Source organism: Alligator sinensis, unplaced genomic scaffold (assembly GCF_000455745.1).
Source record: "Alligator sinensis unplaced genomic scaffold, ASM45574v1 scaffold155_1, whole genome shotgun sequence".
NCBI lineage: Eukaryota > Metazoa > Chordata > Crocodylia > Alligatoridae > Alligator > Alligator sinensis.
The window spans coordinates 93,015-109,767 of NW_005842877.1; the positions used below are offsets into that span (position 1 = coordinate 93,015).

The 16,753-nt window shown below is 48.0% G+C and overlaps 1 long non-coding RNA gene across 1 annotated transcript in view; it reads left to right on the forward strand.

Moving 5' to 3' along the window:
* Positions 1–5,249: 5,249 nt before the first annotated feature.
* Positions 5,250–16,753, forward strand: part of LOC112548022 — an 18,513-nt gene continuing 7,009 nt past the window's right edge. Inside the window, exon 1 of the long non-coding RNA XR_003091830.1 lies at positions 5,250–5,377. This is a non-coding gene — a long non-coding RNA (uncharacterized LOC112548022). The remainder of the gene's footprint in view (positions 5,378–16,753) is intronic.

Here is a 16,753-nt window from a genome sequence, read left to right on the forward strand (position 1 = left end):
TTCCCCCAGGAGATGGCTGCAGTGCCCTGCGAGCAGCCAGGCCACGGCTCCCTCCCCCTCTTTTCTCCCTTCCTCAGGCAGTGGCTCCTGGCTACTCAGGCCTTCCTAGCACAGGCACTGGCGCCTGCACTGCCACCTGGCCATGGAGTTCCCCACTACACCCCTGCCCCTTTCCCCTGCTGGAGAACAGGCAACCTTCCCCCACACCTGCCCTGTCGCAGATACAGCCCCCACTCCTCCTGCCCTGACCAAATGTCTGGGATTTTGCTGTGCTCCAGGACTGGGGGAGGCGATCAGAGCCAGCAGGGAGCACCACATGGTCTGTGCGCCTCTGCAGCTGCAGGCAGGTCCAGGTCCACGTGTGCTCCCTGCTGCCTCCAATCACCCTCCCCCTGCTCCCACCAGCAGAGCAAAGGCAAATCCTGGACAACCTGCCTGGATGGCAATCAGAGGGCTTAAAAAGAGCAGGAACACATACGGGGAAACCCAGATGTATGGTAACCCTATCTTGGCGGCACATGCACACTTGAGCAAAAGCGTTATGGACAGACAGACAGACAAAGCCCTTTATTATATTAGATTTATTTAAAATATTTGTATCCTGCTTTTCTGCTTGCACTAAGCACCTAAAGTGGCTTAGGCTTAACAATATCTTTTTTAAAAATTACATAATAGATAAATAGTTAACTATTTCAATCCAGCAGAGCAAGCTTAGTCCTCAGGACAATGGCAGAGGCCAGACTATACTTCCCTTTGGCTCTGCAGTCCCAGGGCAACTGAGCAGCAGAGTATTCTTTCTGGCAGGGAGTGGGGAAGCAAGCTCCCTGCCGCTTTTCCTTCTCATGGAGGAGGCCAGACTAGACTAGACTAAAATAAAAATCTTTTCCCCCTTTTGTTGCAGGAACTTGGTAGCTCAAGTGAAATAGCAGATTTACAAAAAATGGAAAATGAAAATGTTGAGCTGCCAGGTCTGGGGGAAGAAGAAGCAGGATTCTTGATTTCAAGATCACTGTCACCAGATATGAGATCCACCATGAGTAGCTGTTCAAGACAGTCAAGCTTATTATCAAGCTTTGTGGACAAAATGTCAAAAGCAGATCAAGAAAAAGCAGATGAGACATTAGCTCGAGCTATATTTCAAGTACACCTCTTTCCATAACTGAAAATCAAGACTGGAAGGAACGTTACAAACTAATTCACCCATCATATAAGTTACCATCACTTACTGCTTATCACATTCTCTCTTAGATAGAGAGTATGACAGAGTTCAAACAATGGTTATTCAAAGGATTGGTCAAGCAGAATCACTGACTGATGTCAGATGGATGAACTGATATACAAGGAAATCCTTTATTAAACATTGTTAGCAACACCTGAACCAATATTCCTGAAAGCAACTGTGATGAGTGAAGAGATTGGAAGTGCAGGTCCCTCCAGGGTACAAGCCCTTGTAACTGACCATGCGAGTAACATGAAAGCTGCATGGCAAGTATTAAAGGCAAAGTATCCTCATTTACTAGTATTTGGCTGTCTTGCTCATGGGCTGAATCTTCTGGCAAAGGACATAGTAAGTGTGAATACAATGAAGACAATATTGGCAAACTACAAAGTGATTGTGAAGGTATTCAACAATCATCATGTTGCTAATCAGACTGTAAAGAAATTACAGAAAGAGAAGCAGGGGAAGGAAAGTGCACTTTTATTGCCACGAGAAACTAGATGGGGCTCGGCTACAAAGTGTTTACATAGTTTGCTGCACACAAAGAACTGTTTGCAGTGTGCTTCAAGAGATGACGCAGTAGCCCAGATTATTCCCATGAACATAGGGAAGCAATCTCAACAATGATGCATTCTAGGTTCGAGTTCAAGAACCATTCAATTTGCTACTACCAGTTTCAGTGGCTATCAAGAAACTTAAGGGAGATGCACCAAGACTTTCAAATATTCCAGAGATATTCAGACAACTGAATGAAAATCTAATTGAGCTTTTGCCTTCTTCACCTCTATCCAAAAAAGGAGGAGGAGTAAAACAAATGTTTACTAAGAGATCTGCATTTTGCTCTCATCCAGTTCGTCTGGTAGCAAACCTTTTGGATCCTCAATACAAAGGACATTTATCAGAAGATGAATTATCTACTGCTCTCAATACAATTATGGAAGTAGCTAAGAATGTCCCCAACATTGACGAAATAGCCGTGATGACAGACATTGCCAAGTACCTACCGCACAAAAGAAAAACTTTGGAGCCAAGACATAATTTGGCGGGCAGCAGAGAATATGTCTCCTCTCCCATGGTGGAAGGGATACTGTAACACCTGACTGTTGTCCAGGAGTGCTCTAAGGATCCTAAGCATTCCACCAACAGCAGCTTCCTGCGAACGGAACTAGAAGGCTTTCAGCTCAATCAAGACAAAAGGAGGAATAGACTAGCAAATGAACACACTGCTAAGCTTGTTTCTATTTCTCAAAATCTCTTGCTTCACAATTAGTGAAGAAGATTCAGTGTGATGATAAGTTGCCCTTCCCCATAGACTCATTGGTAACACCATCCTTTAGTGAAAGAGAATGTGGTTCAAGTGGTTCTGAATCAGATCTGCCTCAATCTGATTCTGAAACGGCACTAGTAAGTAGTGCAAGTGATTCTACAGATAGTGACAGTGAAACTGGAGGTGCCTCAATGACCTCAGTGGAAGATAGTTCAACTCTGCTGAAGTAGATGAGTGGGCAACCACAGCATATCATGCACAGTTCTTTGGGTGTGCTAAAATTAGTGTCAACAGTTTTCCGTGCTTTCATTTTTTTTCTTAAATTTAAACAAACAATGTAGGGGAAGTACAGGTTATTGTGTATTGTTTTTACATTTTTACAAGTATTCTAATAAAATAATTGTTTTCATATAAAGCTTTGAATTTGTTTTAATATAGCATTTAAACCACATTAAGTGTGCTGTATTTAATTTTTTTCCCAATCAAATATTTCAGTTCAAATACTTGTGGCTATTGGGACACAAAATTAACATGGGGGTACTTTTTTAGTTTTGTTTACTAAATGTAAGTCAAATAAACATGCTAAATCAGATCACACTCTATTTGGGGCATTGGAAAAAATTCCAATTCAAAATTTTCTGGAAAACCCACATCTCTGAATCTAATAGCCACCATCACCTCTGTCTTGTCTGGATTCAATTTCACTTGGTTCACCCATATCCAATGTACAACTGCAGCCAGGCACTAGAAAAGGACTGAGGCTGCAAGGCCTGGGTCAGATGGGTATCATCAGCATATGGATGATACCTCACTCCAAATATCTCTGTACCATCTCTCACAGTGGCCTCATATACACATGGAACAAGAGGTATGACAAGATGGACCCCCTAGGGACCTCATGGGAAGGATTCTGCAGGGCATGACATACATTTGCCCATCACCACCCTCTGGGATTCCCCTGCTAGGGAAGAGCAGAACCCATTTAGAGTAATCCTGCAAATTCCCAGGAGGTCATGTAAACCCTTTACCAGAACCCTCTAACTCATGGTCAACTGTATCAAAAGTACAATTTTCCCTGTCAATCTCAAAGCCAAGATCATTAACCAAGGCCATGAAGTCAGTCTCCACACTGTACTCAAGATGAAACCCAGACTCTTGAGTGTTCAGGAATCTCATGTCATCCAGATACATCCAGGGATGCCATTCAAAGACCTGCCCCAAAAAGTGGAGGTCAGAGACAGGGCAATAACAGCCTGGACTGGAGAGTCAGTGTCAAGTGATGGATTCTTGTGCAGGGACCAGACAAGTGAAGACGTGAGAACATCTAGCACCCTGCCATCCTGAAAGGAGGGACTGACAACCCTCACTAGTCTCTCCATGCTAGTTTCTACAAGCCAAGATGGGCATAGGTCCAGTTCACAATTGGTCACCCTCATCCTCCAAAGCATAGTCTGCACATAGTGAGTGATAGCAACATGATTCGTATCAACAGGACAAGACCGGGCTGCCTCAACCTCAGACTGATCCTGCAGCAAAAGTGATGGTCCCCAAGCTGTGCCAGGTACAGGCAATTTTGTCTCCAAAGTAGGCAGTGGCTTCCTGGCAGATGAGCTGGATTAATCAGGTCATTCGCCACTCAGAACAATTCCAGGGATAACAGTTTGCAGATGCAATGGCAGTGGAGAAGAAAAGATTCTTTGCCTTTGCCACTGCCCTGCCATAGCTCTTTAAGAAGGACAGTAATCAGTCAGTTCTGGCATGAGCTGAGGGCCACCTGTGCTCTAGCCATCTACCTTCCTGTTTAAGCTGCTTGTTTCCCAGTGTACTGGAGGGGACTTGTCCCACTGCAACAGTGGGTATGGATGCTTGGCTTCCCCTGCAGCTCTGACCAAGGTCACAGAGTTATTCCACAGATCAGAACAGCCAGCTCTGGAAACCCACTAGCTCCTTGAGTCTCCGGGGGTGGGCTAGCCAAGTCCACCATCCTGACAGGCGCAACAGAGGGCAAAGATCTGCACTTCTAGAAAGTAATGGTCTGACCATGACAGATTTTTGATGACACCCCCAGTAATTGGAGCTCCTGTATCTCAGCAGGTGGAAAATATTAGGCTGAACCTGAGCCTCATGGGTCAGCCCAGTTACTATCCTGGACAGCCCTGTGGTCATCATAGAGGCCATGAAGCCCAGCTCCAGCCCTGAAGAGTCAGCAGAGACACTTCAGTCCCCCAAGACAATAAGACTAGGTGTCCTCAACAGGGCCTCCAACGCCAGCTTGGCCGATCTGCAGGGGAACCTGCTGGGCAGCAGTGCGGGGCTCACCAGCAGGATCCCCACCACCCACAGCCCCTCTGCACCCCAGCCCCACAAAGCAGAGGCTCACGCCGGCTGCTCAGCCGCATCAAGTCGGCCTGGGGGCGGAGGGAAAGATTTCCCCACGGACTGAGGCCCGCCTCCACTCCGCATCCAAGGCAGTCTTAGCCGCAAGCCTGCGCCAAGCCCGGCAGCGCACGCAGGGAGATGCCCGCGGGCAGGCTAAGGGGCGGCGCGAGGACAGGCCGCTCAAGCCGCCCCGCGAGCTGCACGGCGCCCTAGGCCCAACGCCCGGCCTCCAGGCCCAGGCGGGACCCAAGCGCCCGCCACCGGGGTTTGGCCTCGCCGTGCTCCGCCCCCTGAGGGAGCGCGCTGGGGCGGGGCTGTCCCCTGTGACAGGTGTGGGCGGGAGGGGCGGGGCGCGGACACGCGGCGGCACAGGGGATGCGGCTCCAGCGCCGGGGCTGCCACAGCTGCTGGGCTGGCACCGGAGTGGCACGACTACAGGCTGCTTTGCTGCTCTCTTCCGCTCCCCGTGGGGAAAGCGTCAAGATTGGTATTAGAACAGTTTCAACGGTCAGGTAGCAATTTTTTTTCCATTTAAATGTTTGCAGCACTGCATTAACACATGCGTAGCTCCCAGTTACTGTTATTGTTGTGTAAGCCAGTGAAACAATATTATACTTACCTGCCAAATAACTGTGTTTCATGTTTGATCAGAGTTATAACATTTCAGGCTATTTTAATTCAGGTAAGCAAATTCCCCTTTTTTTAATATTGTGAAATAAGTGTCAGACCGCTGCGATACACAATGCATTAAAAATGTACAGCAAATTTACGAAAGATTTTTGAACTCGAAAGCTTGCTTAATAACTATTCTCCAACTATTTGGGTTGGTCTAATAAAAGATACCAAATTCACCCAAGGAACCTTGTCTAGCAAATTTACTGTATTTTTAACTGCTGACTGGGAGTAATTTCTGCTTTTTGATATGGGGCCCAAGAAAAAGTCAGGTGCGCAAACAAAAAAGCTGGGAAAAAACAGAGCAGAAGAAAATAAGAAACTTGTAAGCAATTTAAAACACTGGATTTCAGCATCAGTAGAACAGCAGTCTAGGTCTAACAATGAGATGCCTAGCCAAGCAGAGGATAACAGTGATTGCTCAGATTTGGATGAAAGTTGAAAACATCAAAAATCTTTGTTTAAGTGAAAATGAAGTTGACCCTGAAGGGGCAGTAGCAGAGAGTGACAACCATTTAACGCGTCATCCCAGGCAAAACAGCATGGATTCAGCAAGGGCAAGTCATGCCTGACCAGCCTGATTGCCTTCCATGATGAGGTGACTGGCTCTGTGGATGCGGGAGACCAGTGGATGTGGCGTACCTTGATTTCAGGAAGGCTTTTGATGTCTCCCACAACATGCTTGCAGGCAAACTAAGGAAGCATGGGCTGGATGAATGGACTGTAAGGTGGATAGAAAACAGGCTGGATCATTGGGCTCAGAGGGTGGTAATCAATATGGCTCAATGTCTGTTTGGCAGTTGGTATCAAGTGAAGTGCCTCAGGCATTGGCAACGCGTAGGGGTTGCATGCAGGTGCACACGCACCCCCTGAGATTGGCCATGCCCCGCCTGAGAGGAGTGCCAGCGACACTTCTGGTTTTGCTGCCGGCACTTTCGCCAGTGGTAGCCATCAGCCACTGGGGGACCCCCTCCCCATCCCAGTTGGCAATTGGCTTCTGGTGCCCCCCCCCATTATTAGGAGGCACCAGCTGCCCATGGCCCTAGGGGTTAGTCCTGATGCTGGTTTTGTTCAATATCTTCATTGGTGACCTTGAAGATGGGATGGAGTGCATCCTCAGCAAGTTTGCAGATGACACCAAGCTGGAGGGAGTAGTAGATATGCTGGAGGGTAGGGCTAGGATTCAGAGTGACCTAGACAAATTGGAAGATTAGACCAAAGGAAATCTCATGAGGTTCAACAAGGACAAGTGGAAAGTCCTTGTTCAATCCCATGCACAAGTACAGGCTGGGGATGAACTGGCTGGGCAGCAGCACTGCAGAAAAGGACCTGGGGGTTACAGTGGACAATAGGCTGAATATGAGCTAACAGTGCCCTTGTTGTCAAGAAAGCTAACAGCAGACTCGGCTGCATTAGTAGGAGTGTTGCCAACAGATCAAGGGAAGTGATTATTCCCTCTATTCAGCACCAGTGAGGTCACATCTGGAGTTGTGTGTCCAGTTTTGGTCCCCCCACTACAGAAAGGATGTGGACAAATTGGAGAGAGTCTAGTGGAGGGCAGCAAAAATATTTAGGGGGCTGGGGACTTCTGAGGAGAGGCTGAGGGAACTGGGCGTATTTAGTCTAGAGAAGAGAAGACTGAGAAGGGATTTGATAGCAGCCTTCAAGTACCTGAAGGGTGGTTCCAAAGAGGATGGAGCTAGTATTCTTAGTTGTGGCAGAGCACCTTCGGGCAGCTGGCAGGTGTGAGCTAGGGTAATGAGCGGGTCATATGGCCACAGGAGGGTCCTGGGATAGGAGGAGGGGGCTGAGCAGCCTCCATTTTAAACCCAGGCCCTCAGGACTGAGGCAGCGGTTTGCTGGCTGCAGCTGTAGGCGGAACATTGCCAGGTTGGAGCTGCTGCTCACAACATCTTGGAGGTAAGGGCAGGAGCTATGGGGATGGCAGGAGTTTCCTGGTCCTGGGGAATGACCCAAAACTACACCCTGCTAGAGTAGTATGGTGTGGTGGGTTCACCCGTGGTAGAGTGGTCCCCAGGAAATGCCATGCCAGTTGCCTCCCTAGTGAAAGGCGAGGATGGGGTGCCTTAAAGCCCCGGCCCCCACAACCCGGTGGGTTACCCAGTTGTAGGGACAGGCAAGGGGTCCAGGCAGAGCTGTCCCTTGGTAGAGTGAATCGGGGCAACTACCCTAGGCCCTGCACTTTGGGGGGGCCCTGTGGAGCCTGGCGGAGCACACACAGCCCCTCCCATGGGGCCCACCTGGAGCTGGAGGCTTAGCCCTGTGCCGTGGAAGAAGTGTCTGGCCGCTTGCCCCTTTTCCCACCTGCCGAGTGCCGCCGGCTTCACGTCCACTGAAGAGCAGCTCATCCAGGGCACACGGGATCTGCTGGACCCCGGGAGCCAAATTTCATTGCTGTGGCACTGCCATGCTCTGCTTTTACAGGGGTCTGATGGCCCCGCGCAGTGTTAAAGGGGCCCCACATAGGCTGATTTGCTCCAGGCCCTGCACCCCCTAAGGTCGTCTCTGGGTTCAGGCATTGTTATCAGAGGCCTGGGACCCAAGGAGTGTAAAGCCTGTATTTGGAGGGGCCCTAGAAGGTGGATCTGTTTGAGAGGGGGTGGGCTAGCTGCTCAGAGACCTGACTAGAGGGACCCTTGACTGGTCAGTGCTGGGGCCAGGACCAGAAGGGTCCAAAGGGCCAGAATGCCCACCACAAGGGATGCCCAGAGCCAGGGGCCTGGCTCGGGCCTGTGTAGCCAGAGGTCCCGAAGAGGGGGCCACTGCTGAGAGGCAGAAGGGTTCAGGGAGCTCGACAGCCTAGAATGAAGGCAGAGTAGACCACCTGAGAGGAGGGATCCAGGTCGGTGTCCGAACACCAGATTTTGGGGCTCAGTGTGGGGCTGAGGTCACATAGTGGATACTATCTGCAAGACGTGGGACATGGTATAGGGAAGGTCAGAGCTGTGTATAACACCCTAGGCATCAGGGCATTAAATGGGCAGCCTCCCGCATTCTTACACTACTTATTTGTACAACAAGTCGTAGCAGGTGAGACTGGGTGGACTGCCCCAGAGACAGGTGAGTGGGCCGATGTTGAGACATGGCCCTGAGCCGGCCCCTTCTCACATTAGTGGTGGTAGATGACATAACAAAGAGCAGTGGTCTCAAGTTGCAGCAAGGGAAGTTTAGGTTAGATATTAGGAAGAACTTTCTCACTAGGAGGGTAGTAAAACCCTGGAACAGGTTACTCAGAGAGGTGGTGGAATCTTCATCCTTGGAGGTTTTCAAGGCCTGGCTAAACAAAGCCTTGGCTGGGATGATATACTTGGAGATGGTCCTGCTTTGAGGAGAGGGTTGGACTAGATGGCCTCCTGAGGTCCCTCCCAACTCTACTTTTCTATGATCCTAGAAGATTACAGTTACTGTACAAGGCTGAATGAAAATGAAAACGCTGAAGCTGTTGCTTTAACTGAAACCTAGGCTAACTCTGAAAAAACAGTAACCTGCTTAGACAGAAAAATTGACGATCCATTCAGTTGGTTACCCCTTACTGATAACATCAGATGTATAGTAGATCTTGGCATTGAATGAAAATAGTAGTATGATTTTACTCAAACAGTATCTGGAAATCCCAGGTGAAAGGTGTTTGAGTAAAGATTAATTTTATAAGAAACCGCCTAATGGCAAGTGTGTGGAAAGACATTGACTTTTTTCCAAGTACAGCAAAAAAACCCAAAACCCACATTATCTTCCCCTCCTTGCATACTCTTTCCAGAGAGAATTTCAAATTATCCCAGTTGTGGAGTCTCCTTCATTTAAGATAGGCATTGGCCAGGAATGATATAGGAGCAGCTACACCTGAACTCTGCTATGAGTATCTCGCCTGCTTCTGGGCTTTTCTGATAGTTGTTGTAACAGGGTGCTCCTCCAGAGACAACTGGATACTCCCTTGTGGTGGGTCTGCTCCTGCCTACCTACTCTGGTTCCCTAGTTTGGCCACTTTTCCTCATTATCGCCTGCCACATCTTGGTGTTATTGGAGATGTTTCCTTGAGGCTGCATGGGGTAGCCAATGCTATGCTTCTGCCTGCACCCGCCAGCCTCGGTCTAGGCTAGCATGCACAGCTTACCAGCAGGACTGCTCCTGGTGCAGCTGCCCAAGTGCTGCTTGGCTTCCCTTACCTCCAGTGGCGGTGGCAGCTCCTACTCCTGCTGTGTCATTCTGGGCAGGGATGAAGCTTCAGCTGGCTGGCTCCTGCCCCAGTGTGCAGGGCTCTGGCTGAATTGGGCAGCTGAGTGGGTGGAAGGCAGCCAGGATCTGGAGCTGGAGCCCCATGTGCTGGGACAGGAGATGCCCAACTGAGGCTTTCTTCTTGCCTGGTGCAACACAGCAGGAGCAGGAGGGCCAATGCCGGAGGCGAGGGGAGCTGAGCAGCACCAAAGTGGCTGCAGCTGCAACAGGAGTAGCTCTCTCCGTAAGCTGTGTGCACTGGCCAAGCCTGCTGGCCAGATGCAGGTTCATGGATTTGGCACCCCACCTCTCTCCCTCCTGCCCCCATGTAAGGGTACTCTAAATACAGTAATGGGTTTCTGTGTCTTTTCATAAGATGACAATTTTTCCTTAATGGCACAATAAGCACATTATCAATAGGACAAGCTGACAATTTTTCAGCTATTTTGTTTTTTTTAAACCCAAAATGCAGTTTTTGGTTTACCAAAACATTTTGCAAATTTATGTTTATTTAGCTGAATCCTAATCAGTCAAAAACAGCATTAACTCTTTTTGGAAAAAGAAATTATATGAACTATTCAAAATACTTAATTTAGTGTTTATTTAGAAATTTAATTCAGTTTTATATTTTATGAAGTTAAAAAAACCCTCAAATTGGTTCAGTTTGGGCTGAATGTTTTGTTCAACCTGAAACGGGTTTTTTTCAACTTTTTGCTTGAGAAAATATTTTGAATGTTATATCATTTCAGGTTGACCCCAAATGAGTTTTTCTTGTTTCTTTCTCAGAATTGCTAACAAACCAACAAATCAGTTATTTGCACTGCTCTAATTATGTGTGCTAATATTTCTCCCATCCAAGTTTTCTCATGAATAAATGCAACTTCATTGTCTATGGTTATTAGCCCCAGTGCTGAGCCCTAGCATTTGACTAATTCGGAGAGTTTCTCCTCCAATAGAGCAATACTCATTTTCCTACAGGTCAAAGTGTAGGTGTTGTTTGAGGTCTAGTTCATGTTACAGCACATAACTACAAGCATCTAGCTTATAAAGTATTTAGCTATGGTTCGCATAGTGGCACCAAACAGTAAGCAAAATGTAGCCTGGATCATTTCGTGTGTGTGGAATGCCATGTGGCAGAGAAAAGGATTCAAGTGGCAAAGTGTGCAATCTTAAACCACTATGCAAGCAGTACAGTCAGTAAAATGATAGGACTTGTAGGTGTGCACTGTCTGTAAGTGCAATATTTAAAAAAAATCTAGATATTTTAAAATAGCTCTAAGTTTATTTTTCAATAATTGATGTTGGGGGCAGTCCATGCTATAAATTTTATTGGCTCAGAACCTTAGGTTCCACTTTAGCCTTAAACTGGAAGACTCACCTGAAAATATTATGACTGGCTTATTTTATTCATAAAGTCATAGAAAAGTAGGGCTGGAAGAGATCTCTAGAGATCAACTGTCCAACCAGCTGTTTAAGGTAGGATCATCCCTATCCAAACTATCCCATACAAATCCTTGTCTAACATTTTAATAAAACTACACAAAGCAACCCTGTCGCACAACTACAAGGCATAGAACCCTAACCTGCCACAGGTAAAGCAGGGGGACAGCAATGGACAATGTCCCGGTGCTGCAAAGGCTGTTAAAATATGCTGGAGATCCGAAAAAGAGGGAAACACCCCTGACTACAGAAGAAGGTAAAGCCCTGCACTCTGTACCAATCTGACTGGGGTAAAATTTCTTTCTGATCCCAAATATGGTGATCGATCTGACCTTTGGTCATAATATTTTCATATGTTTGTAACAGACTGAGGAGTGGTAGCATTAGTATTTAAGGAGTCTTGTTCGGGTTCCAGCAATGCTTCCTATAGTCAAACCAAGGAGTAAAGGAGCACCTTGTTGTCAGGCAGTGGATTCAAAGGTGTTCAGATGTAATAGTAGTCACATCACTCCTTGTGTCCTTGGCTAGAGAAACTGGTTTGCCTTAATTGTTCTAATACAATGGGCTGTTCAGTTTGGACATTGAGCTTATTAGGGGGCTTGTAACTCCGGTACCTCCTAACCAAAGGACATCAAATGCTCTCTACTTACTCTGCCCCATCAGCTGTTGATGAGTATCCCATCAGTTTCTTGAAATCTGGAGAAGCATGGGAGTTTGAGAGCACTTGGAAAAACCAGTGGGCAAACCTCAACTGCAGCGATGTTTTGTTGCCAGAGCAATGTGGAAGATCTTCCACTTGATAGTAAATGGTTCTTTATGATTGAATGAATAAGATACTCCGGTTTGTAAAATACCCCAGGAGAGCAAGTTGTAGCTTTGGCACATCTCAGCCATTAGCTGAAAAGGAAAAGCACTACTTCTTTATTTCAGAAGCTGAATCTATGGCTTGCTTATTGCTTTTCAGACTAAGAAAAGTTAGGCCTCAATCAAGAAGGCATCCAAAGGGAAATCCAACCAGGAGGGTACACCTACATGGGACTCTTAGTGTGGAGTTGCCTAATTAGCTCTGCACTTAAGTCTCAGCACCAACACGTATGTCCCTATTAGGCTGCAGTAAACCAATAAACACTATAGGTTAGTACTTGACAGCACAAATACTATCCTATGGTAGCATTTAGTGTGCTGCAACACACATGTAGATGCTGACAGGGCTGGCTGGGATACAAGGGTGCTTCAATGCGGGGGCTGCCTTCTGGCTAGCCCTACAATGAAGCACTCTTGTGCCCCAGCCAACCCCTCTGCAGCACGTTGAGCCAGGTCAAAGCAGCCCCGGGCTGTCAGGCTGACCCCTGTGGCTCCCTGCCAGTTGGGGCTGCTCCGCCTCCAGCTCTATGCTGCAGTCCAGGGAGCAAGTGTAAACTGCGCTGGAGTTTATTCAGTTGAATTAATTTCATGTATAGACATACTCACAGATATCAAAGAAACAATCAGCTTTCTCCACCACAAGCTTCAGATTTGATGAATTGCCCAGGAGCCTAGCCCTCTTCTTCCTTCAAATGCTCTTCTTTTGTCTCACTTTAAAAGCTGCCTGGTTCATTTCTTATCTGCATGGCATGGAGTTGCAAAAGGTCACTGAATTCTGCGTATATCCCAGCATGGATACGTGGTTCATTTGCACTGCCTCCTGAGCTTCTTTCTCCACCCTCTTCAAGGATCTCACAAACAAGAGTAGATGAGGTGGATTCTCATTGGAGCAAGGCATGTGGGAAAAGATTTCTGCTTGAGGCATGTCTTCACTGTCTGTGCTTAGTGATTAGCCTGCTCTTGTCACCAGGGCATTTCTATTGAAGCCAACCATCAGTGACAATCTGGTAATTGTCCTTGTAGCTGAAATGGCCAAGAGTTGCTTTCTGTTGCTGAGGTGAAAATTACGAAGAAAACCTTGAAAGTCAGCATCTATGTTTCATCATTGCAAAGAATACAATGGGTGGGCCTCTAAAGTGCAGTTCCTGGCCAGAAGGCCTGATGAGTTGGATGCCACCCATGTATGCTTGATCTTGGCTATAAGTCCAAGAAGCAAAAAGAGACCTTGTGAAAAGGCCTCTCCTGGCATTCTGCGTGTTCGTGGCAAGTGTAAGGTACATTCAAATATTGTGTGAAGGCACTGAATCCATCCTTCATATTAAGCAACTGGAAAGCCTGAATGCAGATTTCTGAGCTGCATTAGATATATCAGATAGGAAGTGACAAAAAATGAAGTGGAGGATTATATGCTTCTGATTTCAGGCTCCCCCTGGGAGTTGGGCTACTCTAGAAAGTGCTATCGTACCTTCATCTGATGTCTAATATGAATTGTGGGGTCAAGTGCGTGACTAACAATGGACTTCTCATCAGCCACTTCTGTGCCAGCTGTGGGCATCTTGCCGTCATCGCTGCTATCAGTACATCTGCAGATAAAGCAGCTTTATGAAAAGCCTTTTTGCAGATCAAGACGTTTTATACATCCTCAAAAAACAGTACTTTATGAAACCCCAAGAAGCCATATTATCTTGACCTTGGCAGCTTTAGTGGACAGGTAGACAAAGTTTAATAACACCTGGCCAGGCACACTTGGGTACTAAACTTAGAGCTGCTAATGACATAGGGAACAGAGGCACAAGTCGGTCACTGAGGAGTTACAAACAATCTGGTATGATTCAGATGACATCACTAGAACTAATATTATTGATCATGCCATGGTTAACAAATATTGGTTTTCAATGGTCATTGATGTATGAGAGCACAGAGGTGCTGAATATGGCACTGACCACAGCTACTGTGGTCAAAAGTAACCTCTGACTTCAATATCAGCCTGTATATAGACCAAAATTAGTCTGATTCAACCGAAAGCTCTTTGACAGCTCAGTTTTAAAACCGCTTTCCATTTCAAAATGAAGCATTAACTTGAAGTCTAACTTCCTTTTTCAGTGGATGAGGAATGGTGGAGTTCAGGTTGTCAGTGTTTACTATGGAGACCTCTTTCCTTAAACCAGTGGTCTCCAACCTTTTTATGGTGAAGATCACTTTTTTTTGGTATTAAAAGTCACCCCAGGATCTACCGTGTCCCCCGCCACCCTGCCCCATGTGCCCTTGGACCACAGAGTGTCCCAGACCCGGCCAGGCCGGGGCCTGATCCCACTTCTGTGCTGTGGCTACACGGAGCTGTGCCCACCTGGCAGCCAGAGGAACGTGGCATTGGGCCCTGGCCTGGCTGGGTCTGGAAGTCTCTGCGGTCCAGGGGTGCATTGGGGGGGGCCATGGGTCCCCAGGGCCTCTGCTGAGCTGTGCCCAGCAGTGGGTGGAGCCCCCCATGCCCCTGGACAACCAGATCTTCCCAGGCCCGGCTGTGTTGAGACTGCCCCAGCGAGTCTCCGCTGCTGAGTTGAGCTGTGTTCACTCATGGCCAGCTGCAGCAGGACTCAAGGCACAGTGGCAGCTGCTTCTGCTGCCTCCATCCCCCCAGGCTCCAATCCTCCCACCACCCGGCCAGGCTGGGGCCCCACTTACCTTCCCCTGCTCCTGGCTGGGCCGCACAGTCAGCTGCTCGCCACAGGGGCCTCAATCTGGCCCCCACCCCTCCCCTCCCCCACAGATTGCCCTGCTGGGGCTGGGGGCGGTGGATGTGCACATGCGTGCACACCCTGCTCTCCCCCTAGCCCAGGATCTACCAAAAGAGGCTCTGGGATCCACCTGTAGATCAGGACCCTCAGGTTGGTGACCACTGCCTTACACTGTTGATCACCAGTATGTGAGGAGAGGCTTGTACCAATTGAATCAAGGGGAAAAAGGACAAGGCTGCAATTAACATCTTCAAATATGTGTGTATTAAGAGCAAAAACAAAGACTGGATAGCTTCAAGCTTGACATGCTGTTTAAAGAACCAGAATTGTAGCATTAGCCAGAGTTTGCAAATCAGCTATCTAGACCTGAAAATCATTTTAAAATTCTCCTAATTCTCCACTGCCTGCTGTATTTCTTTCTCTTGAATTTGAGAGAGAATTCCTTTAACCAGCAAACATGGGGGCTGTCTAATGCCATCATCAGTTGCTCAAAGGAATTATTCTGCTCCATGTTATTGGTCCCTGGGAAAATCTTTGTTTCTCCATTAATGTCACAAGTCATTGATTATTACTTTGTGGCAAAGGCTAGAATGGTCTCTGGCTTTAAACCTGACTGTTCCAGGTTCAACTAGATCTTCAACTATATTCTCAAAAAGCTGTCCCAAGGTGAAGTGAATGAACAATGTACTGAATTTCTGGTGGACTTCTATCAGGCCTTTGATTCAAGGCAAAAAGCAACTTGTGGGTTCTCATGAAGCAAGTCAGTGTCCCTGGGATAGCTGTATTATAAGTAGAAGAGTTTTATGGTGGAATGTAAAGCTGTTTTTGGGTTAATGCTAAATACAAGGTGTGATTTCCTGTCTTCACAGGTGTTTATCAAGACTGCATCTTGTGATATTTTTGTTTACTATTGGCATTGATTGGTTAATGGGTAAACGGAAAGAGGCAAATGTTTCCAACGTTGAATTAAACACCACATTATTTTAAGATCTTTGTCACGGGTGGGGGTCCTCCAGGAGGGCCGTGATCTCCTTGAGGCCCCTTCCCCCGTGCCAAGCTGGTCCAAGGGCACCCTCAGATTCTCGACCGCCACGTCTTTGATGTTTGTATAAGTTTGGGAGGCTGCCTTACGCCCTCTTGGACACGGTTAGTTGGGACCTCCATCCCCGTGGTTTCCCGCACTCTCCGTAGGTCTCACTGTACAATGGGTGCTCCCTGGGCACCCTAGCCTTATGGGCTATGCGTGGCTCCAACCACCCCTTATACCACGCCCCAAGCCTCGTAGCTGGACTAGATGTTGTTCGGTCTCTTGGTCTACTCCCACGCCCCTCTCTCCGGGGCCTTCTTAAGTACTGCCGCCCCTCTCCTGGGGCTCGCGGTGCCCACCCTGGGCCTTCTCTGTAAAGCCACCCCTCTCCTGGGGACTTCTCTGTAAAGCCGCCTGTCTCTCGGGCCCACCGCACTGCTACCCTCTTTCTCCGGGGCTCACCACACTACTACCCCCTCTCTCCAGGGTTTACCGCAATGCTACGCCTGTCTCCGAGGTTTACCGCAATGCTACGCCCGTCCTCAGGGGCTCGCCACGCCCGCACTGGGGCTTCTCAGTAGTACCCCCTCTCTGGGGCTCGCCATGCCTGTGCTGGCGCCAGGGTCCCCACGCCGCTGTGGGATCCCCATGAGGCCTCCTCCAACCCCTAATAGCCTCACCCAAGCCACTGGTGTAATCCATAACAACAACAATGCAAAACACAAGCCCCTAGGCTATAACATAACCATAAGCCACCTGGCTATAACAACATGGCTCCAATGTCCCAGAGCCGCCATCCTTTACTCGACTTGAGTAGTACCTGTGGTTCTCGTATCTTAGCTCCAGGAGCTCCTGCCCCTCTGGCTGCTGGCAGGGAACTGCTAGCCTGGCCTCCGCCCCCGCTTTATGAGGGCCAG